Raw genomic sequence first — 26,944 nt, 5'->3', positions numbered from 1 at the left:
ACTCAGAAGCAACAGGAATGCCTTACAGACCATTGCCCTCCTAGGCCAATATTATCTAAGCAGCATCTCTCCAGGGTTTCAGCCAGGAGTTCAAGCCCTATCTAGACATACTGGGGGAGGAACCTGGGACCTTCCAAGATGCTCTGCGTCAGAGCTATGGTGCTTCCTCATCTTGATCACCAGCAGCCCAATCCTACGGCGATCGAACCTGAAAACCTCCAGCGAGGCAGTGCTCTCCGCTCCTCTACGCCAGCTGTCTTCAAGCTTCTCAGACCCAAGACCCACTTTTAACCCAGACGTGTATTTGGGGACCCATTTCTGTTAACCTTTTGCCTCCGCTGCAACCCACCTTGGATCTGGCCATGATGACCCAACCAAACAGTTGAAGACCAATGGTCCAAGCCAGAGTTTCCCAAACTTGAGTCTTCAGCCGTTTTTGGACTACAGTTCCCGTCATCCCTGACCTCTGGTCCTGCTAGCTAGGGATGATGAGAGTTGTAGTCCAACAGCAGCTGGAGACCCAAGTTTGGGGAACCCTGGGATAGATTGCTGATAGTATGCAAATATATATATATACATGGAAGGAGACTGTGGCATGGATGTGAGGCTGTGGCAGGGTCCTGGAGTCCTCCCACCTCCTTCCCAAAGCTGAGCAAGTGCTAACTAGGCTTTGGGGAGGTGGAGGGAGGACTCTAGGATCCTGTCACAGCCCTCATGCCTCCTTCCCATAGCCCAGCGCCTCGCTTGCCCGGATTTGGCAAGGCAGCACGAGGGCTAGGGAGGCATCAAATGTTGCCAAGGGCTGCCAAAAAATGCATTGAGGACCAGCATGTTGGCAGTCAAGATAACCCCACAATTAATTGGTAGTTGCTGTAGCAATGAGCCCGTATACTTTCATACATTTGCTTGATATAAGCGAATTAGTTTGGCTTGAAGGTACCCTTATCTGTGGGTCTGAGATACTGGGTCCTGAGCCCAGAAAGGGGAAACGTCAGTCATGTTTTAGGTATTGGCCACCTGTGTTCCTAATACTCTTCTTCAATAAAGCATTCAATATGGCTGTTCTCGTGTGTTTAAACTGCTTCCCTGGCACCCCTGCAAACCTTGAACTCCCACAAGCTCTCCTCTAGTTCTGAGGTCTGCGTGAAGATCAGAATATGCCCACATCACAATGCCAGTGTCCTCTCTCTACATACCAGCTCTCTTGCTCTGCTTGTCCACTGGGGACGCGGGTGGTGCTGTGGTCTAAACCACTGAACCTCCTGGACTTGCCGACTGGAAGGTCGGTAGTTCGAATCCGTGCGACCTGTTGCTCTGTCCCAGCTCCTGCCAACCTAGCAGTTCGAAAGCATACCAGCACGAGTAGATAAATAGGTACCTCTGTGGTGGGGAAGATAAAAGGTGTTTCTGTGCTCTCTGGCTTCCATCACAGTGTTCCGTTGTGCCAGAAGCAGTTTTGTCATGTTGGTCACATGACCCGGAAAAGCTGTCTGCGGACAAATGCTAGCTCCCTTGGTCTGAAAGCAGAGACGAGCTCCACACCCCATAGTCAAATTCGACTGGACTTAACCATCCAGGGGTCCTTTACCTTTACTTTACTTGTCCACTATCCTAGGCCAGCCTTGGTCAACCTGGTGCCCTCTAGGCATTTTGGACTACAACTCTCATCAGCCGCAGCCAGCTTGGCTAATAATAATAATAATAATTTATTATTTGTATCCCCCCCCCCAATCTGGCTGGATTTCCCCAGCCACTCTGGGCAGCCTCCAACAAAGATTAAAAATACATTAAAATGTCACACATTAAAAACTTCCCTAAACAGGGCTCCTTCAAATGTCTTTAAATGTCAGGTAGTTGTTTATCTCTTTGACATCTGATGGGAGGGCGTTCCACAAGGTGGGCGCCACTACCGAGAAGGCCCTCTGCCTGGTTCCCTGTAGCTTTGCTTCTTGCAGTGAGGGAACCGCCAGAAGGCACTCGGTGCTGGACCTCAATGTCCGGGTAGAATGATGGGGGTGGAGATGCTCCTTCAGGTATACTGGGCCAAGGCCGTTTAGGGCTTTAAAGGTCCAGACCAACACTTTGAATTGTGCTCGGAAACATACTGGGAGACAATGTAGGTCTTTCAGGACTGGTGTTATATGGTCTCGGCGGCCGCTCCCAGTCATCAGTCTAGCGGTCGCATTCTGGATTAGTTGTAGTTTCCGGGTCACCTTCAAAGGTAGCCCCACATAGAGCGCATTGCAGTAGTCCAAGTAGACTATGGTGTTTGAAAAGGAAGTCTTTCATGCTTCCCCCACCGCCGGCCAGTTTCACTTCAGTAGTAATTGCAAGGAAGGCAAGGACTAATGCAAGGGGTAATGCAAGGAACGCACTAGCAAGGCAGACCCCTCCCCACACCCCACAATTCAGCTTTTGCAAGTGGACAGGACCACCCAGCTATCCGTCACCTGATGTCATCAAGATGCTGGATGATTGACAGGTGGGTGGCCCCACCCTCTTGTCAAAGTTGGCTGGCGGAGAGGGATAAAGATCTGGCCCACTGGGCCAAAAATGTTCCCTACCCTAAGATATAGGGATGCTGGTAGAGCTGTGATCTAAACCACTAAGCCTCTTGGGCTTGCCGATCAGAAGGTCAGTGGTTCAAATCCCCGTGACGGGATAAGCTCCAGTTGCTCTGTCCCAGCTCCTGCCAACCTAGCAGTTTGAAAGCATGCCAACAGCGCAAGTAGATAAATAGGTACTGCTCCAGCGGGAAGGTAAATGGCATTTCCGTGCGCTGCTCTGGTTTCGGTGTTCCGTTGCGCCAGAAGTGGCTGTCATGCTGTCCACATGACCCAGAAAAACTGTCTGCAGACAAACGCCGGCTCCCTTGGCCTGTAAAGCGAGATGAGCGCTGCAACCCCAGAGTAAAGGGGTCCTTTACCTTTTTTTTTTTTTACCCTAAGATATGTCAAGAGGCCCATTGCGTTACCAATCAAAATGCATCATTCTAACAGAAAAGACAACGGACTTAGAAATAATACACTATGATATTTCACAGAGTTGGAAGGGACTCCAAAGGTCATCTAGTCAAACTCCTTGCAAATGCAGGAATCTTTGCCCAACATGAGGCTCAAACCCATGACCGTGAGATTAAGAGTCTCATGCTCTACTGAGCTATCCTCCCATGTAACTTTGCATATATACGGTACATAGGTGAAGATGCAACCTGTCTGCAAATGCCTTATGACTTCTCTTCTTACTAAGCCTACTGTAATGTACAGCACCACGATTATGTACAACTTGGAAATTTAGTTTTTAAAAAGCGCTGCTAGAGGCTCCTCAGTCTGAGACCTTGCACCATCGCTTACTTAACATGTCATTGAATCTGACACTGAGAGCACTCCTGTCTCCCCCAAGAACCCCAAACCCATCCCTGGAGCAAGATGTTCCTTAGTTTTTCCCACTCTGCTCCTGCCTGGTTCCATTGCTATATCTCTCTCCCATCTCCTGGAACATGCAAGGTCCTCACATTGCAGGACAGCAGGAAGGAGCAGACATTAAGCCTTAGTCAGAAGGGAAGGCATGGAAAAGAGGAGAGTAGTGAAGCTGTAGCAAGATGCATCCTCCCTCTTGTTTTTGTGATTTATTTTTGGGTTTTTTTATTGAAAGCTCAAAAAATACATAACCATAAACATGGCGAGATGCAGACAAAAAAGAAAGAAAAAAGATTCAGAACCCGTGCAGAAGGGAAAACAAAGGAGGGGAGGGGGAAAAACCCAAAACTGTATATTTTACAAGGTTGATATTGTACTTCACCAGATCTTACCCTATTACAGTATTTGTAAGAATGGATTCCAAATATCATTGAATTTGTCCATGGCGAGTCTGCATTTATATGCAAGTCGTTCATATGTTGTGAGTTTGTACAAGTCTTCAATCCAATCATAGAAGGGAGCCACAGTTTTATTTTTCCAATTCATTAGTATCCGTCTTTTTGCTGTGGTAAGGGCACGGAGCGCCCACTCATATTGTCCTTTTGTAAGGTTCCATGTGCCGGGTATATAATTCAAGAGGATGTTTTGCTCTGTAAATGTGGGGTTGCTCCGTACAGTTTTGCTGACGGTTACAGTTACCTTCTGCCGAAAGTCTTTCAATATAGGACAATGAAAAAATGTTTGTTTTAGAGAAGCATTATCTCTATTGCCTCTACAACAATTTGATAAGCCCTATCCTCCCTCTTGGTTTAAGGGCATGAAATGGATGGGACAGACACCCTTTTTTTCCAAACCACAACTGTTCCATACAATCCATTGCCCCCATTCATATCTCCATTTGTTCAAAACTGTTTTCGAATGCCAGTCTTGGCTTTTTGTATAGAAAGGATATTGGATCCCTTCAGAGACATCCCTTAGTTGCTGTCTGGCATGTTTAGAACGGGTGTATAAATAGCTGCCCGCCTTGGGCTGCCAACTTTTGAACCAGCCCCTGTAACTGTGCCTTAAGCGGCTAACTGATCTACAGTAATCAGCATGTTATCCTTCAGTCCCATGCCATGAAAAGCTTCTGATTTCGGCCGATCAGCCTTCCATTTCAGAGTACAGGAGCAGACCACACTGTTCTGCCCAAGGCACCCCCGCTTCCTGCCCAGTTGCCAATGCACTGCCCTCATCTGGTCACCTATAGCGAGTGAGAATCCCGTCCAAGTGATCAAGCAGAGAAGATATGCAAAAAGTTCGGCGCCACTTCCTTTCATTGCCATAAATAACTAACATGTAGGCAGACCAGGGCCATATTTTATGGGCTCTAGAAACCTTTTCTGGACTTCTGCAATTGCGTATCTAAGGCATGGTCTATCCATGCAGAAGAATATCATTCAACACATGGGGATGCCATTTTTGGATGCTTAGCTGTGTAAAATTTCCTGGCACATAAAAAGTTAGATGGAACACAGCTCACTCCTGTGCCTGTAGCAGAGGCCCAATCTGCTGAAATCAGCCAGTGCAGAGAGACACATCAGAATCTCTTAATTGCTCCACATAAACCAGTGTTAAAGGGACAGTTTATAGATGCCAGTTCAAAAACTGGTAACCCTATTTATGTTGTATTTTCAACATCCCTGCGTGTCATGATTCCACGACCGATCAAGAAGTGTTTTCTTATTTTAGTTTTTGCTCAGTTGCACAGGTTTAATTTTAAGTGTGCCATCTTGCTGCAGTTTGTTGGTCAATTAACCTTTTAGGGATTAATCTTTTGGAGTTTGGTAAAGAAACTGAAGGTACATTTTTTCATCTTTGGTGGACTTGCCCGAAGATTAAGGCATTCTGGGAAATGATTTATAATGAACTTAAAAAGGTATTTAAATATACTTTCCCCAAGAAACCAGAGGCCTTCCTCTTGGGTATTGTCGGCCAAGGGGTGTTAAAGACGGATATAACTTTCTTTATGTATGCTACAACAGCAGCTAGAATACTTATCGCGAAGTACTGGAAGACGCAAGAGCTACCCACACTGGAAGAATGGCAGATGAAGGTGATAGACTACATGGGCTTGGCAGAAATGACGAGCAGAATCCGAAACCAGGGAAGAGAGGCAGCGCAAGAAGAATGGAAAAAATTCAAGGACTATTTAAAGAAATATTACAAAGTTAATGAAAGTTAGAATGATGTTGGATTGGAAAGTAAATGGTTACTATTAGTAATGGTTAAGACAAGGAGAACAAGGAAGAATAGTCTAAATCTAAATTAAAATAAGGGAAGATTTGCTGAACAATCAATAAGAATTTGGAATACAGAAAGGGGAGGCATGAGGAAGTCGGGGAAGAAAGGTAAATGAAATTAGGATATGAAATGATACATGTTTTTTGTTCTGTTTTTGTCTTTGTATGTTTATGTTTGTTGTGTTGTGTTTATATGGAAAAAATAAAAATATTATAAAAAAAAAAATCTTTTGGAGTTTGGGGGTTGGAAAGGCACTCTAGAGTTCAGCCAGTCCAGCCCCTGTTCAATGCAGGAATGAGTAGATGCAAAAGGGGAATGGAGCTACTGTACCTTTAATAGGCACGTGGCAGAGGTCACTCCAAAATGTCACACAGGAAAAAGAGAGAAAAGCAGCTGCTGTTTGCCTTGTTTTCTGCACAGCTAGGAAAGGCAAATGTTCCTTGTCCCTGCAACTAAGGAGCAGGAAGCTTGTTATGCAAGGTACATATGTACTGAAATTCCCTCTTGTACACACTATTAAATGTGCAGGAGCCCCAGTCCTCCTTTGCCCCCTACTTGCAACTGCTGTGGCCTTTCATGGAGGCTTGAGGTGGAGACCTTCACAAGCAATCACACTTGTCTCCATGCCATGAAACCACTGGTTTCTGCTTGCCAACTCTGTTAAAGGCACGAGGACAACCTTTTGCAGCTAGTCACCCTTGCTATGAGAACCTATATTGCAACGAGAGAGACTTGGGCCTTGCTCCTAGTGTTACCGACTAGGTGAAAAAACCTTGAACAGCAGCCTGGCCTGTTTCTAGTTAACAGAGGCTTGCTAAGCTGCAAACTCTTAATGTCACTAAGCTAAATACTATCACCTACTAATTGCTGCAGAGGAAGGGACAGTTTGCTGCAGAGGCTGGCTCAAAAGCTAGCAAGTCAGCGTGCTCCAGAGATCCACGGAAAGCCTGCTTTCCTTTGTATCTTTTTGTTCTACAAAACCAACATTTCTACAGGGACAGCAAGGGGCATTAATCCTCTCCCGGTTTAACAGTCGGCTCCTTTTGCCTTCCTTCAATCAGAGGGCTTCCAGGGTTGATACTTGTGAGAGGAGCGCCACTATGTGCCTGTTAATAGTTACTGCACAAGGATGGCGCACCATGCACAGGCTTCCTTGCTGTTAAGTCCTCAGATGCACCAAAAGGGAACATTAATAGTTGTGCAGGGTTTCAGTTGCTGTAACTTATCCATCAAGCTGCATCTGCTAAAATCCTCTCTTCTACAGAACTACTAAAGGTGCAGGAGTCCTGCCTGCTTTTGCATCTGGCTGCCTAAGTCTTACTCCTGGTACTCATGCTCACTGGAGCACAACGGTCTGAGCACATCACACCAATCGTGGCCTGACTGCGTGGGCTGCCAAATTGTTTCTGAGCCCAATGCAAAGCGCAGGCCTGCAGATGTTGTCAGACTACAACTCCCATCATCCCTAAACATTGGCCAAGCTGGGTGGGGCTGATGGGAGTTGTGGTCCCCAAAGAAACATCTCAGGGGCCATAGGTTCCCCATTCCTGCTTTCTTCTGTTTGGAGAGCACGCATAGCCGAGTAAGTTGGCCTTCCATGAACATGGTCTTAATGGTGCCCCTGCTTTATCTGTATGCCATTTTAAAAATGATTCACCTGCATAATTTTCAGGTACAGGAGCAGGGTCAGTAAAAAGAGAGAACAATCAGAATGGAACTATCTTTGACATGAGGCACCAGACTCTCCATGGATAAGTAATTATCATGTAACAACAACAACAACAACAACAACAATAATAATAATAATAATAATAATAATAGTATATTGCCCATCTGACTGGGTTACCCCAGCCACTCTGGGCAACTTCCAACAAATTAAAACACAGCAGGACAAGGGTGGCGCTGTGGGTTAAACCACAGAGCCTAGGACTTGCCGATCAGAAGGTCGGCAGTTCGAATCCCTGCAACGGGGTGAGCTCCCGTTGCTTGGTCCCTGCTCCTGCCAACCTAGCAGTTCGAAAGCACGTAGAAGTGCAAGTAGATAAATAGGTACCACTTCAGCGGGAAGGTAAAGGGCATTTCCGTGCGCTGCTCTGGTTCACCAGAAGCGGCTTAGTCATGCTGGCCACATGACCCGGAAGCTGTATGCCGGCTCCCTCGGCCAATAAAGCGAGATGAGCGCCGCAACCCCAGAGTCGGTCACGACTGGACCTAATGGTCAGGGGTCCCTTTACCCTTTAAGACATCAAACGTTAAAAACTTCCCTATACCGGGCTGCCTTCACATGTCTTCTAAAAGTCAGAGAGCTGTTTACTTCATTGACATCTGATGGGAGGGTGTTCCACAGGGAGGGCACAACTACCGAGAAGTTCCTCAGCCGCACAAACTTAAGCATGATTACTCTGAGGTTCGGTTGAGTGTCAAGCAGCTTACACCTCGGGGAATATGCTTCCTGAATTTAGGCCTGTTGTCATGCAGTTGGTAAAGGCACACAGCCTCAACAGCATTTCCTCTGGAATTTGTTCTCTCTAATCTCAAACGCACAAGGCACTTTGCAGATGCTCAGAGGGACTGCCTTCTTTCTAAACTTTATCCTTACGTTTTTATCTTGGATTGCCAGCTTCTTTGTCTTGACAGAGCTCTATCAGTCGTACAGCTGGCCGTCAGAGGCACAGTATGGAGATGAAGTAAAAGGAATATTGTTGGCTTCATGCAACTGTTACAGGCACTACAGCAATGCCAGGGGAGGGGGGAAGTTGGCAGACTCCATTTTATGGCATTGAAAAGTGGAGGAACCAGTAACCTGGTGACCCAGGATATAAATCATGTCCCAGTATTGACAGGGAAAGTGGCTGTCTTTATCAGAAGTGAATAGGATGACCTATGTATGGAATCTCACCTACAGCCTGTATGCTGTAGCAGTAACTGCTTCTTGCTGGTCTGACCCCCATGTTTGATTTGTGGGGGGGAAGCCGGTGACTGAAACCCCTTTTGCTTAACAGCTTAACTAGCGTCCTCACCTAGTGGGCATTCTCTTAGCACTTAACCCAACACCTATAGCCAGCCCACCCATGAGACAAGGTGAGGCCGTGTCCTCAGGCAGCAGGATTCCCGGGGGCAGCAGATCTTCATTCCCCTCTTGTTCCTGATGTAGATCTTCACTCACCTATTCATGCCTGGTGGGGAGCGAGGGGCACCATTTTGTGTTTAGCCTCAGATGCCCCTGTGCCAAACCTTGCTCTCTGATCTGCCTGGCGCAATCCATGTCTGCTTGTACCAGTTATCATTTTCATTTTAAATTGTACTAATTTAATATTTTGATGTTTGCCACCCTGGGCTCCTTTGGGAAGAAGGATGGGATACAAATTTAATAAATAAATCACGGGACGCAGCCCTGAATTCCCAGGCTCCATCTGCACTCCCAGGTTCTCCGATTCTCATAAGACCTTAATTGTTGTCATCCATCTGTCTCGGGAGACAATGGAAGAGTATGCCTTCAGAAGTGAAGTCAAACCATTGGAGGGTTATGGCACCTGCTGTGGCTGTAGAGAATGGTACGGGAGAGACATGTTTTGTTGCATCTGGGGCAGATGAAGGCATGTGGTCATTGCTGTGGATACACAACTTTGATCTACTGTCTTCAGGCACTGTTGGTTGTCTCTAACCCCACAATGCCAGGTTCATGTTGTTGGCCTTCCTGTCACACTTGCAGGCATCTTTATCATGCAGAGTTGGTCCATCAATGGGCCTGGCACATGAAGCCAGCTCCCCGTACAGCACATCCTTGGGGATCCTGCCATCTTCCATTCTGTATATATGACCAAGCCTGCGTAGACATCGCAGAGACAGAAGTAAGAACCTGCTGGGAATGTGGGCTTGGAAGAGCACATCTTTGTTTGAGACCTTAACAACCAATAATGAAATAGAGTCGAGAGTGGATTTCATGCTCTTTATTCAACTCATAGTGTTGAGGAGGAATGGAAGTTCCCCCAGAATGTCTGCTTTATATACATTATTTACGCAATGGGCCCCACGTGATTGGCTAATTCCGGGATTCTCCTGTAGGCCAAACAGGTTGCGGATTCACTTCCACCTGGAGCTGGATTGGGTGGCTCCTGTGGACCAATCAGACTGCTGCATTCGGAATCCTGTTGTTCTAGGACCAATCAGACTGCTTCATTTTGGATCCTATTCAACTCAGTACATAACAGGTAAGAACAAACCCGTAAGAATATCTGGTGGGCAAGCCTGAAAGCAAAGCCCAACACCATCCTCTTCGGCCCGAAACAAAAAACTGGTGAGCCTGTGCAGATTTCTGCTTTGTTTTCCTAACCTGTGTATAGGTAGTCAGCCCAGGGTGTGACAGCAACACTCTTCCGAAGCTAACTCATCTCATGCTTAGGCAACAGGATCTCTATATAAAACACTTGCTCAGTGCTCAGTATAGCCTTCCAGGAAGGAGCTTTGGATATATTACTGATCATAGATAACCAAAAACCCGGAAGTAAATGCTCCGGTTTTTAAATGTTTATCGGAAGCCAAACATCCGACACAGCTTCCACTTGAGTGCAGGAAGCTCTTGCAACAAATCGGAAGCTGTGCCTGGTTTTTCAAAAGTTTTGGAAGTCGAACGAGCTTCCAGAATGGATTACGTTCAACAACTGAGGTTTGACTCTGTGTTTTAAAAGTATGGCTTCTTCTTTTCTCCGCTGAGGATATTTCCAAAACATACCACACCATCTCAGCCACTAGCTGGTCAGCCTCTGCATAGCACTAATTGGAGGTGGAAAAGGAACAAAACAAGCAATCCACTGTCATTAAAGGCACTGAATGATGCTAGCCTTTACTCTAGCCTTTGGCATCTGAGATGTGTGTTTTCAGGACCAACCTTATTCTTGTGAATGTAATCTGTTTTAAATGTATCTTTTTTATTCTGATTTTTTTTGTAATCTGCTCTGTAAGCTGGTGAAAGTCAGATAAGTAATCATCATCGACAACAACAACTACCATATCTGAAGCGCTCAACATCAAAAAAACGAAGATCATGGCCACTGGTCCCATCACCTCCCTGGCAAATAGAAGGGGAAGAAATGGAGGCAGTGAGAGATTTTACTTCTTGGGCTCCATGATCACTTCAGATGGTGACAGCAGCCACGAAATTAAAAGACGCCTGCTTCTTGGGAGAAAAGCAATGACAAACCTAGACAGCATCTTAAAAAGCAGAGACATCACCTTGCCAACAAAGGTCTGTATAGTTAAAGCTATTGTTTTCCCAGTAGTGATGTATGGAAGTGAGAGCTGGACCATAAAGAAGGCTGATTGCCAAAGAATTGATGCTTTTGAATTATGGTGTTGGAGGAGACTCTTGAGAGTCCCATGGACTGCAAGAAGATCAAACCGATCCATTCTGAAGGAAATCAGCCCTGAGTGCTCACTGGAAGGACAGATCCTGAAGCTAAGGCTCCAATACTTTGGCCACCTCATGAGAAGAGAAGACTCTCTGGAAAAGACCCTGATGTTGGGAAAGATGGAGGGCACAAGGAGAAGGGGACGGCAGAGGATGAGATGGTTGGACAGCGTTCTCGAAGCTACCAGCATGAGTTTGACCAAACTGCGGGAGGCAGTGGAAGACAGTAGTGCCTGGCGTGCTCTGGTCCATGGGGTCATGAAGAGTCGGACACGACTAAACAACTAAACAACAATGACGAAGTCTGCAGAAATCAGCAGGCAGAGGAAGCTTTAGAAGGCATAGAGATAAATGCCTGCTAATGCCAAGACAGAAAGCTTCAGCTAAAGGCACATTTATAGTGGCTGGTGAAAAGCTGGCAGGGCCATGAAGTCGGTCTGCAAAACAGGAGAGAGAAGTGGCTTCAGAAATGTGGTTGGAAAGGTGAAAAGCAGACTTAGTAGCTGCACAGGGTAGGAAGAAGAAGTAGCTCTAGGGAGTTAGGGTTACGCCCTAGTTGTTTTTTTAAATGAAGAGCCTACAGAGTCTATTTTTGATAGCTTCTTGATTTTTACAGTTGATTTTTAATTGGGATAGGGGTGGGGCTGTGATTTTACCCGAGAATTGGTTGGCATCTGTCTGTCTCGAGAGACAACGGAGGAGTGCGTCTTTGGGAGTGAAGTCAAGCGATTGGAGAGCCATGGCGCCTGCCGTGGCTGTAAAGACCAATACGGGAGAGACATGTTTTGTTGCAGCTGGGGCAGAGGAAGCCGTTCTGTTATGCCGAAGCAGGTGTTTTTTCTTTCTGTGCTCCTCCCAGCGGTCATTCCTCCTCTGGTCCCTGCTGCGGATACACGACCAGATTGTCTCCAAGATTCTTACCTGGAAATAAGCCCAGGTGAGCAGAGCTGTGCCTACTTCTTAGTAAACATTAACAGGATTGGATTTCAGCCCTGAGCACTGCCATGGATCCATATTTAAGTATCGAAATGTTAAATTGAGCCAGATCACTGGTCCATGTAGCTCAGAATTGTCTACACTGATTACCTGGGGCTTTCTGGGGCTTCCTCCAGGAAGTCTTTCCCAGCCCTAACCAGAGGTGTTGGGGATCAAATTCGGGATCTTCTGTATGCCAAGCATAAGCTCTGCAACTAAGTGATGGCCTGCCCCCCTGTAACCTTTTGCTAACAGGGATGGGGAACCTCCAGACATTGAAGCATGCCAACTTTCACCAGCCCCAGCCATCACAGCCGATGGACGTGGATGATGGGGCTTGTAGTACAGTACAAGGTTTCTAGTGGGGGTGGGGTGAGCACATCCTAGTCTTTCCAGGAGGGGATGCTGATCCTGGCAGATCAACAGTTCAAATGGACTTACTCCCAGGTATACATGCATCTTGTGTGTGCGTGTGTACATTTTGTGTGCATTTGTATTGGATTGCAGTCTAAACCAGGGTTTCCCAAACTTGGGTCTCCGGCTGTTTTTGGACTACAGTTCCCATCATCCCTGACCACTGATCCTGCTAGCTAGGGATGATGGGAGTTGTAGTACAACAACATCTGGAGACCCAAGTCTGGGAAATCCTAGTCTAAACCTTATGCTAGTCTTCACTATCTAACCCCATTCTTTGATTCCTAACATTTGGTAAATAAAGTGGAACCATGGTTCTCGAACTTAATCCATTCCGGAAGTCCGTTTAACTCCCGAAACTGTTCAAAAATTAAGGTGTGGCTTCTGATTGGCTGCAGAAACTTCCTGAACTCAAGCAGAAGCCGTGTTGGATGTTCGGCTTCCAAAAAACGTTCGAAAACTGGAACACTTACTTCTGGGTTTTTGGCGTTTGGAAGCCGATTTGTTAGTCAACTAAGCCATTCGAGAACCAAGGTATGGCTGTATGGGGTCCTCATGTGTACTTTATTTTATTTTATTTTTTATGTTTATTTTTTGCTACAATGTTCATCCTTGCTTTTGTTTTTTTAAACAGGTATTCTTGAAGCACAGAGTGGACGTTTTAGGACTGTTAACACCTGATTTTTATTTTTTTTAAAAGTTGAGGCATGTGGGGAGCCAGTGTGGTGTAGTGGTTAAGAGCGGTAGTTTCGTAATCTGGTGAACTGGGTTCGCGTCTCCGCTCCTCCACATGCAGCTGCTGGGTGACCTGGAGCTAGTCACACTTCTCTGAAGTCTCTCAGCCTCACTCACCTCACAGAGTGTTTGTTGTGGGGGAGGAAGGGAAAGGAGAATGTTAGCTGCTTTGAGACTCCTTAGGGTAGTGATAAAGCGGGATATCAAATTCAAACGCTTCTTCTCCTCTTCTGGGGACACAGAGCCTAGGCTGTGTCCAAGACCTGCCCCAGGTTATTGGACTCCAGCCTCCACCAGCCCTAGCTGGTACAGCCAACGGCTAGGGATGATAGGAATTGTAGTCCAGCAATACCTAACGGGCCACTGGTTATCCACCCCTGGTGTAAGGACAAATCAGCAATTTGCATTGGGTCTGGGGTACAGTGTCCATGCACCCTACTTTGCAGAGGCCTGTCCTCTATTTGAAGAGCTGCCAGAGGACAATTCTCTGTTTGATGATATCCTGAGAATCTAAGGTGAGCCTGGCAAATCAGGCGAATGGCCCATCTTAGACCAGCATCCTGTTCTCACAGTGGCTAACCAGATGTCCTTCTTGAAAGACCTACACTGGCTCCCAGTACGTTTCCGAGCACAATTCAAAGTGTTGGTGCTGACCTTTAAAGCCGTAAACGGCCTTGGTCCAGTATATCTGAAGGAGCGTCTCTACCTCCATCGTTCTGCCCGGACACTGAGGTCCAGCGCGGAGGGCCTTCTGGCGGTTCCCTCATTGCGAGAAGCCAAGTTACAGGGAATCAGGCAGAGGGCCTTCTCGATAGTGGCGCCTGCCCTGTGGAACACCCTCCCACCAGATGTCAAAGAGAAAAACAACTACCAAACATTTAGAAGACATCTGAAGGCAGCCCTGTTTAGGGAAGCTTTTAATGTTTAATAGGTTATTGTATTTTAGTGTTCTGCTGGAAGCCGCCCAGAGTGGCTGGGGAAACCCAGCCAGATAGGCGGGGTAAAAATAATAAATTATTATTATTATATTATTATTGAAGGTAAGGAACCATAAGAAGGGGAAAGCAGGGGGGACCTTGAAGTTATCCATCAATGCTTCGTCTCTGGACAGAAGACTTGAGAGGGCACATAGGTCGTCTGATCACAGCCTTGCCCACCACAGTGACGAGCACTGCGTTTCTATTTAAGTTCAGTGTTAGACACTGAGATACGAAAGCCAGGAGCTAAATAGCACCTTAAGCCTAGGTTATGGGCGCAACAATGGAATGTCTAGGCACACTTTTTTAATAACAAGAATACAAAGCTGAAAATGAATGAACTGCAGCTAAAATATTGTGCTCATTTTTCACATGGTCTAGTCCAGGCATCCACAAACTTGGCCCTCCAGATGTTTTGGGACTACAGCTCCCATCATCCCTAACAGGACGAGTGGTCAGGGATGATGGGAACTGTAGTCCCAAAACATCTGGAGGGCCGAGTTTGGGGGTGCCTTATTCTTAAGAGGGTCTCTTCTCCAGTCTTCAGAGAACAGCTGGAAGTGGGGAGGCAGAAAAAGGTCCTCCTTTCTTTTTACTCTGCAGTTTTAATCTGAAATCTTAGGTGCCCATAGCTCAGAAACTGCTCACACTAATGAAATTCCATGTCACAAAATGCGCCTAGAACAACAGACGTTTCGGACAATGTTTAAGTTACAGTGATGATTTCCAAATTTGTACCACTGCAGATGAATTAGCGTGTGCAAATATGTGTCTCCTTCTACCCAGGCTCATGCCTTTTTGCTGTGCCTTGTCGTGGTGCGTAGAGATTTCATTGCGTGGTGGGCAATGCTCAGCCCCCCCCCAGCTGCTTATTCACCTACAATGTAGGAAAACAACAGAAATGTAGCTTAGAAAAAATGAAAGATTCTTGACCTTTTCTTTTCCGTCCATTGGCCTCCAAGAAAAAAGAAATCCTGACGAGCCCAGATCTCTTTTGGCCGCTTGGCAACCCTAGTGGAGTTTCTCATATCACTTGCCCCCTCTCAACCCTGGGGGGCATTTGCTGTTCCTGTTCTTCTTCTCTCTCCCCCCCCCCACTACCACCCTCTTTCCAAATGTTTCATTATTCTATATATTTTTCAGAGGTTCAGATAAAAAAACGCACGATAGAAGTTGGCTGTAAAACCAGCAGGCCCCGGGGCTTCTCTTTTTAACATGCTGATTTTCTTTACAGCTTTCCTTATTTCATCTTCTGAAACCAGCTCCTCACTTCCTTATGCCCCAATCTCTGGGAGACATATCCGTTGGAGTTATTTGCTAATGACCTGCGCGGTGTTGCTTTTTCCCTTATTCTTCTGCCAGGGCTCGAGTTCAAAAGGAGCGCTTTTGTATAAAATGGCTTTCGGTTATGTATGTGTGTTAACTTTGCCTCCTGACCGGATCCCAAAGAACAAAACAAAACAATAAAGATGAGTATGCTGTTGAGCATATGCAAGGGTTTTTTCTGTGTGTGAGCATATCTTCTTCTTTGGTGATCACTCATAGCTGAGTAAGATTGTCTTCCATAAACACGGTTTTAACAATGAGTCCGTAAGTGACTGTGGAGGCCAATTCTGGATCCACACATCCTTCCACAGTGGGGACATTGGTTTCCGGGCGCGGGTTGATCACGGTGTGGATTTGCCAAGCGTGCCTTCCTCCTAGTACGTTTCTCCTTTGCGTCCTGAGTTTGAGTGTCTTCAAAGCCCATGACACCTTTGGTAAAGGCTGTTCTCCGACTGGAGCGCTCGCAGGCCAGTGTTTCCCAATTGCTGGTGTTTATACTACATTTTTAAAAATTTGCCTTCAGACAGTCTTTGAACCTCTTTTGTTGACCACCAGCATTACGCTTTCCATTTTTAAGTTCGGAATAGAGTAGTTGCTTTGGAAGACGATCATCAGGCAACCGCACAACATGACCAGTCCAACGAAGTTGATGTTGAAGAATCATTGCTTCAACATTGCAGAGTTAACATAAGACAAGCCCTCCTGGATCAGGCCAAAGGCCCATCTAAAGTCCAGCATCCTGTTCTCACAGCGGCCAGCAGATGCCCATGGGAATCCTGCAGCCAAGATCCGAGTACAAGAGCACTTTCCCCTCCTGTGGTTTCCAGCTACTGATGTTCAGAAGCATTACTGCCTTCAGCTGAGGAGGCAGAGCCATCTTGGTAATAGCTTTCAATAGCTTTCTCCTCCCTGAATTTGTCCAAGTACTTTCTTCACCACCTCTGACTGCTATGGAGTTTCGGAATTAAGGCTTCCAGGGTAGAAAACTTGGTCAAAGTTGTGCCCTTAAAAAACCCCAAAATGACACCCACCCATCCAAAAAATTCCATTCTGCAAGAAGAAATGCAGGATTGTGAGAGTTTATCAGACGTTGCTCAAACAGCCTCAAGAGTATATTTGCAACAATAAGGTCTTAAAACATGGTTTGTTTGTTTTTTAATCATGGAATCATAGGATTGTAGAGTTGGAAGGCACCCCAAGTCCAAACACCTGCAATGGAGGAATCTCAACTAAAGCAAAATGAAAAATGAGTTTCTCAAACATCTGAATTCTGCTCCAGTGGCACAATCTGTGCCCCCTCCTGATCACAGTACACACACAGTCTTAGTGGGTTTGATCCTCAACACATTAAGCAGAAATGAAAGTAGAGATTATCACCAAAGTTTGTAATTACTTGGTTCAGAATATGAATTTCCTCAGTTTGTTAGAGTCAGATGAAGGAGCTTCTCCACCCCCATCGTTCAGCCCAGACACTGAGGTCCAGCACTGAGGGCCTTCTGGCGGTTCCCTCGCTGTGACAAGTGAGGTGAACCAGGCAGAGGGCCTTCTCGGTAGTGGCGCCTGCGCTGTGGAATGCCCTCCCTGCAGATGTCAAGGCAATAAGCAACTATCTGACTTTTAGAAGACATCTGAAGGCGGCCCTGTTTAGGGAAGTTTTTAATGTTTGATGCTGTATTGTGTTTTTAATATATGGTTGGAAGCCGCCCAGAGTGGCTGGGGAAACCCTGCCAGATGGGCGGGGTATAAATAATAATTTATTATTATTATTATTATTATTATTATTATTATTATTATTATTATTATTACAAACAGTCCCCTCCAGAAGTTCTTCTCTGGCTTGGAAGTGAAGTGAGGTTCTGCACATCATGTACAGTGTTAACGCTGGCCAGCCTATTTAATAGGCGCATGTGCAAACATTATTTGTCAACTTCTTACTCATGATTAAAAAATAAAAACAAAACCTCTCATCGATTGCTACGAGAAACTTAACCAGACATCCTATCTTTAAGTTTGGTGAACACTGTCTACATTTGTGTGAGTCAATTCGCTCGGCCGTTTCTTGCAGATATTTTACGTGGGTCCCTATTCAAGATCTAAATCCCTCTCTTGTTCCTCTGTGCATGTTTGGAAGAAGGAATTTCCGGACACTGCTCCCCATCATGGATGGTGCTAAGCTAAGAGAGAACGCTTGGGAAACAGGCAGGTTCCCCCTCTGCAGAGATCTCCAAGAAAGCTCCTTGCTACTGAATTCCAAATAGAGCCGAGAGGATTTCAGCTATCATTCCTGAGGGCTGGGATTCTGGATTTCTGGAATCTGGACCACTGGAGTCAGTTCTTAGCTCTTGAAGGGGTGGAGGGAAGAGAGAGTAAGGGGAAAGGCTTGCAGCCAAGAACCTCTGGCTTTGGTCCCAAGCTCTTGGAATAGTTATTTCATAGTGGTGAGGGTGAGAGACAGGTATTTCTGGATTCCCCATGTCCCATGCCCAATAGTGCTCCTATCTTGCTATATAACAGGGATGTGGCCTTCCAGATGTTGTTGGACTACAGCTCCCATAATCCCCGGCCACTGGCCCTGCCGGCTGGGGCTGATGGGAGTTTTAGTACAACAGCATCTGAAGGCCACAAATTCCCCACCACTCCTTTATTACCTTTAAAAGGGGCCTCGAAATTTTAACTTCCAATTTCCTAAATGCCTTTTTTAGCTCCACGTTTATGTCCTACTGGGTTGCAACCTATTTATAAAAAACCTTTCACTGCAGCAGGGGTCCACAACACTTTTGGGCCTGGGGGCACATCAGGGAATCTAAGAAACTGCCACGGGCATCGCAAAGTACCCATTTCACAGAAGAACAAGTGGCGATGCTCAGAGCCAACCTCTCTTCACCGTAACAGGCAAAACATCTGCAAAGGTGGTATAATGGTTAGAGTGCTGGACTAGCTCAGCCATTAAATGCTCTGGCTGACCTTGGGCAAGTCATGGTCTCTCATTCTAACCTATTTTAAATAATAAAATAATAAAGAAAATTGACAGATAAGCAACAACCCCACAGGCAACCAAACACAGGAAAGGGCCTTTTCTGCGGTGGCTCCCCATTTGTGGAATGCTCTCCTCAGGGAGACTCACCTGGCACCTTCATTACATATCCTTAGGCGCCAGGTAAAAATGTTCCTCTTCAACCAGGCCTTTGGCTGATTAACATTCTGTGGTCCTTTTAATGTGACTATGAGAGGGGGTTTACTGGTTTGTTTCACTTTTGTTTTATTATGTATTTTGTGTTTTCGTTTTGTATTCTTATGTTGTGAACTTTGGATGAAGGGTGGCATACAAATTTAGTTAACAACAAACAACAACCACACAAAAGCAAAATCAACAAAACCATGTACAGCGCCACGTTTTAAGTACAGCGATACCTCTGGTTACGAACTTAATTCGTTCCAGAGGTCCATTCTTAACCTGAAACCGTTCTTAACCTGAGGTACCACTTTAGCTAATGGGGCCTCCCGCTGCCGCCGCACAATTTCTGTTCGCATCCTGAGGTAAATTCTTAACCCGAGGTACTACAGTGGTACCTTGGGTTACAGACGCTTCAGGTTACAGATGCTTCAGGTTACAGACTCCGCTAACCCAGAAATAGTACCTCGGGTTAAGAGGATGAGAACAGAAATCGTGCAGTGGTGGAGTAGCAGCAGCGGGAGGCCCCATTAGCTAAAGTGGTACCTCAGGTTAAGAACAGTTTCAGGTTAAGAACGGACCTCTGGAACGAATTAAGTTCTTAACCTGAGGTACCACTGTATATAAATTTGAAGGGGGCAGGTATGCTGGCACACTGGCAGGCCCCAATATTATTCCTGTGGCCTGATATTATTCCTGCTTCTTGGTATTATCCGTTCTATTCTTAGGATGTTCTATGACTTTAAAACCAGGATCGATTTCATATCAGGGATTTATATTTTGGATTCTTCCTTGGGAGGGCCCGGCCCGAGCAGGCAGCCGACGAGTATGTAAATAAATTATAACAAGCGTGGCAAAGCTTTTCCTGACAAGGAGATAGAAAAGCACCACCAGCCCTGCCTCCCTGAGTGTCAGGCTGCAAAAGGCATAAGCTCAGGACCAGCTTGAAAAGGTGGCAACCGTGCCCTAGCAGGCTTCAGCCCGGAAGACAGCTAGTGGGCGGAATCGCTGTCCAGGAGAGGGGGAAATTTAGAAGGACACCTGCAAGAAAAATGACCCGTTGTTCTTGGAGCTAGAAGGGGGAGAGAGGGATGATAGAGTATGGAACAAGGGCTGGGGACATCTGGTACATTACGGGATCTGTTTAAAGACCCATCCGTTTCTCTGATCCTGGCGGGATTTGAGGGATGGATGGAGAAATGAAGGGGGAGCAAATAGCTAGCAATAAGCCATTGATCAGCTACAGGCCGGCTGCAGACAGGCTCTTAGAGCAGAAGGGAAAGTGGGGAGAGGCTCTGGCCAGGTAAAGGAGGGAGGGGGAGAAGAAGGACTTCAAAAGGCAAAAGGGCCGAGACCAAGGCGATCACATGCAACCCAAGAGGTAGTTTTGCATAGTGGTTAGGGTACTGCGCTTCGGACAGGGGAGAACCAGGTTCAAGTCTCCAGTCACCCAGAAATCTCGCTGGGTAACCTTGGGCTGGTCACGGCCTGGCCTGCCTCACAAGGCTGTTGTGAGGACACTGTTGCATCCATGTGCCCTATGTTTCTTGGGAGGGAGGGCTGGGTTTAAAATGTAGGAACAACAAGCTCTTTTCAAAGGCACAACAAGCCAAGGGTGAGCTTGTGCATGTGCAGAGTTTCCCTTCAAGTAACTAGCATCAGCTCTCTGTACTGAGATTAGGAGCAGGACTTTTTGTTCTAAGTACAGTGGTACCTCGGGTTACAGACGCTTCAGGTTACAGACGCTTCAGGTTACAGACGCTTCAGGTTACAGACTCCGCTAACCCAGAAACAGTACCTCGGGTTAAGAACTTTGCTTCAGGATGAGAACAGAAATCGTGCTCTGGCAGCTTGGCAGCAGCAGCAGGAGGCCCCATTAGCTAAAGTGGTGCTTCAGGTTAAGAACAGTTTCAGGTTAAGAACAGACCTCCGGAATGAATTAAGTACTTAACCTGAGGTACCACTGTACTTTATTCCAGATGCACGGGTGTTTCAGCACCTCGTTTTAGAAATTAACTAAGCCCCAGTTGTAGGTAACAAGATCAACTGAGTACGGGAATGCTTGGGCCCTCTAATTCTAGAGTTATTTTCGTCTTAGTACCCCCCCCTCCGGAGAAATGGGGTGTGAAAACTGGGGGAATGCTCCCAGCAAAATGGGAGGAAGCATTTGCTAACAGAGCAAGCAACTGCAATTGAAAACATTACATAGAATGAGGAAATGGGTGTCCTCGTGGATTTTTTTGGGGGGGTGGGGGCATAGTAAAACAAGCATGCGAATGAGAATAATAATGCACGTTTTGCCTCATATCTCAGGTTCCACAAATGCTAGAAACGTACTCTTCTTTTTCATGAAAGCTGTGGATTTGGAGATTATGGTTCATCTGCCTCCCTTGCCCCCAAAGGTCTGCAAGGTAACGTAACAGATAGGACTCGGGGAAAACCCCACATCTTTAGTGGAAGATGTCGCAGGAGGCAGTAGATCAGCATCATGCTGCCATATGGCTGCTGACCGTCCTGCAGAGACCTGTGTAGGCCAGTTATATTGTTGGCCTTTTCCCATGAAGAATACTGCTGGCCAATCAGCAACGACACACTTCCCAGGTACAGATCAGATAGCTCCTCATGCATCAACCCCCCCCCAAAAAAGGCAGAGAGCTGCACAAAATTTGCATATGCTGATACAAACACGTTCACACATACACATTTAGAAATGCTATCTGTTGAATATAATAAAATGGTAAGCGCGTCATCACATTGCAGTTTGCTTAGCCACAGGCAGGTGGCGCTGCAAACTATAGCATAATGAGAGGCACCATGAGGTGGAAAGTCTATGAGGTCAGTGGAGAGTGGTTCCCTAGAGGGAAAGAGGTTTGGTGAGGTGGAGGAGTTGGCGATGGAAGCAGAATTCCATCACCTCATTGTGTGTATTATGTGGGGCCTGGTCTACACACACAAAACAGAATGGGGATCCTGAGACAGTTGATTAGGCTGTCTGAACTGGGACTGCAGGACTCCATTCAAGTTAAACAAAACGTAACATTCCCACTGAGCCATGCACAAACCAGGCCCAGGCAGGCAGTGCAAACTTCTGGCAGCCCTTGAAACACCACCACAGACTCTGTCCTGGTTTACACAAGCTTCAATATTGGGCAGCAATGAGCTAAAGGAGCTATGTGATTACAGAGTGGACTGTGCTGCTATAGCCTACAAATGGGGGTTCACTTTTCTATTGCTCCCCTACATTTAAAAATTCAGCACAGCAGGGAGAGGCCTGGGCTAAAATCTTGCTCCTGAATGTGTACCCCCTCCAAAAAAATTAGCAATAATCATCTGCAGAGAGGTTGTTGTTTTATGTGGGGGCAGCATTCAGACATAGCCTCCTACATTTATTTATTTATTTATTTATCCATCCATCCATACATACATACATACATACATAGCCTCCTACTTGACTCCACCTCCCATCATCCCTGACCCTTGCCCATGCTGGCTGGGGCTGATGGGAGTTGGAGTCCAATGACATATGGAAAGTCACAGGCCCCCCACCCCTGCTCTAGGTAAAGTCCTTTTCAGGGCTAGGTGCTTGCAACTGCCTGACCCTGGGGCGGCCATATCCTACTTCACAGAAAGCAGTCCTCTGTTTGCAAATGGGCTCTTTGGTCCACAGATAAAGAATGATGAGAACTGAGAGCAAGTGGCCCAACACCTGGCCTCACCTGTTCACAGCCTTTCCCACTAGCGTTAGCTAGTTTCCAGTTTAAATAATAATAAATATTTCCAAATTTGCATATGGCAAATAAATTACCACATGCACATTTTTTGCAATTCCGGTACATCTTTTTTTGGGTGAGGCGTGTCCTCTTTGGGGCAACACCTAAGTGGGCACCCTGCCCTGCTTTTACTACTGCACCAATATATCACTGGGGGTTTTTCAAAACAAAGTGGGATAGGTCAAGAAATTGCTCATGTCTGAGGAGGAAGATGTGTCTAGCACTACAATACCCTGAAGAAACTCATTCACCACTGTCTCAATCCCCAGCAAACTGTATTAACACCACACGTTTAAACCGTGTGGTTTCCTCCAAAGAATTCTGGGAACTGTAGTTCACTCTCCACAGAGCTACGATTCCCAGCACCCTTAACAAATTACAGCTGCCAGGATTCTTTGGGGGAAGCCATGTATGGGGTGTATACAAGCCCAGCCCCACTGCCCTGGTTACTGTGAAGTATGTGGGGCGGAGGCCTTCTTGACAACCACCATCTATTGAAGTTTGGTTGGTTGGAGTTCAGAGAGAAGCGCCTTTTCCATCATGGCTTCCATTTTGCAGAATGAGTTCCCCACGGAGATCAGGTGAGCTCTGAGGATGGGCTCCTTTTGCAGTGAGTTAAATCGCTTTTGATCCCCCCTGGATCACTGATACCGAGTTCTTCCTCTCTTTTCCGTTTCACCCCCTGCAGTTGTTTGTTGATTTATAATATTTCTCGCCCGCCTTTCGCCATGATGCAAACACGTTCACACATACACATTTAGAAATGCTATCTGTTGAATATAATAAAATGGTAAGCGCGTCATCACACTGCAGTTTGCTTAGCCACAGGGCCGGTTACAACAACATCATACACGATGATCAAAACAGGTTTTAAAAAATTACAATGACCAAACAACCAAGCCGTTCGAAAACAAAATACATTACAATAAAGGTTCTTAATTCTTCAAATTGTGGATGTGTTAACTGATTGATAATTTTTTTCTAATCGTTTGCTGTCTGTTGGGAGCCGCTCCGAGATTCGCAAACGAAAAGCGGGATGTAAGTTTAAAATGAAATAAATTTCTGGCTTTCAGTCTATCCTCCCTCTCCTCCGGGGCCTCCTCTGTTCCGTCCTCCCCTTCCTCCTCTATTTTTAGCCAGCATCTCTTTTTATTTTTTATTTATTTCGGCTCCCCTCTCTCCTCTTCCTTTCTAAACACTTCCTCCCCTCCTTTCGGGGAGCGCTCCACTCCCCCGAGCGTTATGACTTCATCCCGGCGCGGGCTGCCGGCAAGGAGAAATAAATCTTCATAAAGGCTGGGTTGTGATTAATCCGTGGGCCAAGGCTCGAGAGCGGGACCTTTCCCATTAGTGGATAATGGGAAGATGGAAAGCTCCTGTCGCCAGCACTAGCTGCCCGTCATTTGTTCCACTTTGCAGTCCATTTGGCGGGGAGACTACAAGGCACTCCATCAAAAATATTTTCAGAGTTAATTTCCGTCCCTTAATCTGCTTGATTCTTATTTTGTATCGAATGGCAGAATCGATTTTCGTGGCGACTAAATTAAATAAGGGCTCTTTTCATGCATGGGGGAGCCCGGGAGCTAAGGGGAGAAGGGGGGGGGTGAGTGAGGAAGAATTAGAAAAGAGGAGAAAGGGGAAAAGGGAGGGGTGGAAAAAAAATAAAAGATGTGCAGGCACATGGAAGGATAAATAGATAGGACTTGGGGGAGCGTGGGGGGGGGAGATTGGTTTCAAACCCACAATCCCACCTTCCCCCTCCCCTCACAGCATCCACAAAGGTGGGCCCAGGCAAATGCATTCACACAAACACCCTAGCTCTTGCCCAGTGTTGGTGCCAGGATTGGCACCCTCCGTGCCCCCCTCCCCTGCCTCCATCAGTCCCCCGTCTCCTCCTCACCGCAGTTCTTGCTAGTTGGCCCCCTGTGGGAGGGGGGCAGCCCCTTGGCGGATGCCTGAGCATGGCGACCTCTGACCCCAGCTCCGCTCTCGTCCGTAAGATTTCCGGAAGCCCACGGCTGCGTTCTGTGCCTTCTCCACTGGACTCCAATATTGATATTTTCCATTTAACTATGGGGGTGGTTGGCAGGGAGAGAGGGCTGCCTCACCTATCGCTCTGGAGAGAATTAAAACACCCCTATAAGCCGCAGACATCAGGAACCTCCAGGAGCTATAAGGCCACCTTCTTACCTTACAGATCCTGATCCTTCACTTTCGAGAGCAGTCCAAATGACAGATCCAATACGCCATCCAATAACGTCTGCTTGGGAGTAAAGCACACTGAGTTCGCAAAAGGATGGAGGCCTCAGCCTAATGTACGCTGCTGCCTTTTCTCCTTTGCACCAAACGAAACACCAAACACTAGTCTGCTATTGAAAGATGGTGAACAGACTCAGCAATCATAACAACAGTAATATTAGTAATAATACTGAGGGGCACCCTTCTCCTTAGTTAATAAACGGAGCTTCTGGTTGAGGAATTTATACAACTTATACCATGGTGGGGAGAGTGGGCTAGACTTTGCTCCGTAATGCACTGAGCACGAGGGTTAAAAATGGTCGTGGTTCTATTTTAAGACTCACCTTATTTCTGTGATTTTTAAGTTGCTTTCAACTGTCTTTGCGTTTTAATTGAAATCTGCCCTGGCTGCAACCTTAAGGTGGAGGGCTGGTAATCAACAACAAAACAACAACAATTAATCCTTCGCTAGACTCTGAGGATAGATAACACCCTGGGATGCCTACGCTGGCAAGGAAGGAGGAGGAAATACAACGGAGGGCGCAGGTGATCAGTTCATACACAAACACACAACGGCTCCCCTCCACACAAGCATCAGGTTCAAGCAGTGTTTGCTGGCCCCCCTCCATCAGAGCCTTCCATGTTCATTTCATCCACCATTCTTCTTCTTCCCTTGTCAGATAGACTCAGACCCCCCCCCCCCGACTCTGTGGACCCATGGGGAGAGTTGGAGGTGGGGGCTGTTGCTCTCTTTCTCTCTGGATCACATATAACCCTTTTGCCCAGCAAGAGAAGGAGAGTTCATTTATTCATGCTGGAGCCCAGCCATTCATTTATCTCTTTTTGCATCTCTGACAGCTTGACATGCCTTTGGCTCCCACCAAGAGCCCCCCGCCCTATTTCCCCATCCATCCTCCAAGCCTCTTTATCCGCCGTCCCGTCCAACAAGCCAGGGCATCTAACAGGGGTTGTGTGTGTTTTTAGAGTGCCACAGCCACAAGGGGTAGGCAAACTAAGGCCCGGGGGCTGGATGCGGCCCATTCGCCTTCTAAATCCGGCCCGCAGATGGTCCGAGAATCAGCGCGTTTTTACATGAGTAGAATGTGTCCTTTTATTGAAAATGCATCTCTGGGTTATTTGTGGGGCATAGGAATTTGTTCATTTCTTTCCTTCAAAATATAGTCTGGCCCCCCACAAGGTCTGAGGGACAGTGGACCGGCCCCCTGCTGAAAAAGTTTGCTGACCCCTGGTCTACACTCTTCCTTAGTGTCTTCTTTGGGACCTATTTCTTCCCAAGCCTTCTGCCATTGGAAAGTTTAATAAGGTACACAAACACCATCTCCCATTAGCAGCTCCAGGCAAGATTTCTAGCAGGGTGGGCTGCCTAAGTCTGTTGTTGCAAAAGCAACATAAAATCCCAAGGTGCCTTAAAAGACCAGCAAGCACATTGTGACAGAAGTTTTTGCAATGTCTGCTATCGCTGGCGGAAATGCGTCGGTCTCTCTCTTTCACAGACACGAGGAAAAAGAATGTTTTGATTCATTCATTTCCTCTCTAGACCGCTTTACATTTTTAAGGAAAAAAATCTCAAAGCGGTTGACAACGCAGGAAATCGTCATAAAAAGCAATTCAGAGGAAAACACTATTGAAGAAAGACTAAATATGAAGTATACATTCAAAGCAACGTAATTAACAGGAAGCTGAAATATATGAAAGATTTCAAAATAAAACAGTGCAAAGGTCAACGATGGAATGCACGTTAAATGCAGCAAAGTTAACAACGACGAAATCTCAAAACATTTCAAAAGAAAACGTTGCTAAAGGAAGTCAAATATAAAGTGCACATTTAAAACAACGTAATTAACAACAGAATAGAATATTATTGTAAGCAGAGAACGTACCTGCCGCTGTCACTGCCAGTCCTGCCAACGGCGGCTCAGGCTCAATGGCCTAAGGGACAGTCAAGGTGGTCTGTGGCCTCTTCAGCAGCCTCAGCTTTTGTAGCTGGAGTCAGTCAGGGCTCTGTCCTCCCAATGCAGGGAGCAGGCCTTCCAGGACTCACAGCCAAGATGGTCCAGCACAAAACCAGCACTTTAAATTCGTAACCTATCCATGCTCTGAGTGAGAGACAGCATTCTTCCTAACGTTCATTCTCTTTCTCTCCAGCAGGGGGCACTGGCAATAAGATGGATAACAAAAAAATAAAAAGGAAGTGATGTACATTGCAT

General features: G+C 46.4%; 1 protein-coding gene across 1 annotated transcript in view; it reads right to left on the bottom strand.

The window, feature by feature from the left end:
* ERFL (ETS repressor factor like) overlaps nt 1-26,897 on the bottom strand; it is a 159,484-nt gene extending 132,587 nt beyond the window's left edge. The window contains exon 1 of the mRNA XM_083627613.1: nt 26,618-26,897. The gene's annotated coding sequence lies outside the window, so the exon portion shown is untranslated. The remainder of the gene's footprint in view (nt 1-26,617) is intronic.
* Between the last annotated feature and the right edge of the window lie 47 nt (nt 26,898-26,944).

This window comes from Podarcis filfolensis (genome assembly GCF_964270895.1).
Source record: "Podarcis filfolensis genome assembly, chromosome: 8".
In the NCBI taxonomy this organism is placed as follows: domain Eukaryota; kingdom Metazoa; phylum Chordata; class Lepidosauria; order Squamata; family Lacertidae; genus Podarcis; species Podarcis filfolensis.
Note: the sequence above shows the minus strand (reverse complement) of the source record. Positions and strands in the feature narration are given on the sequence as shown.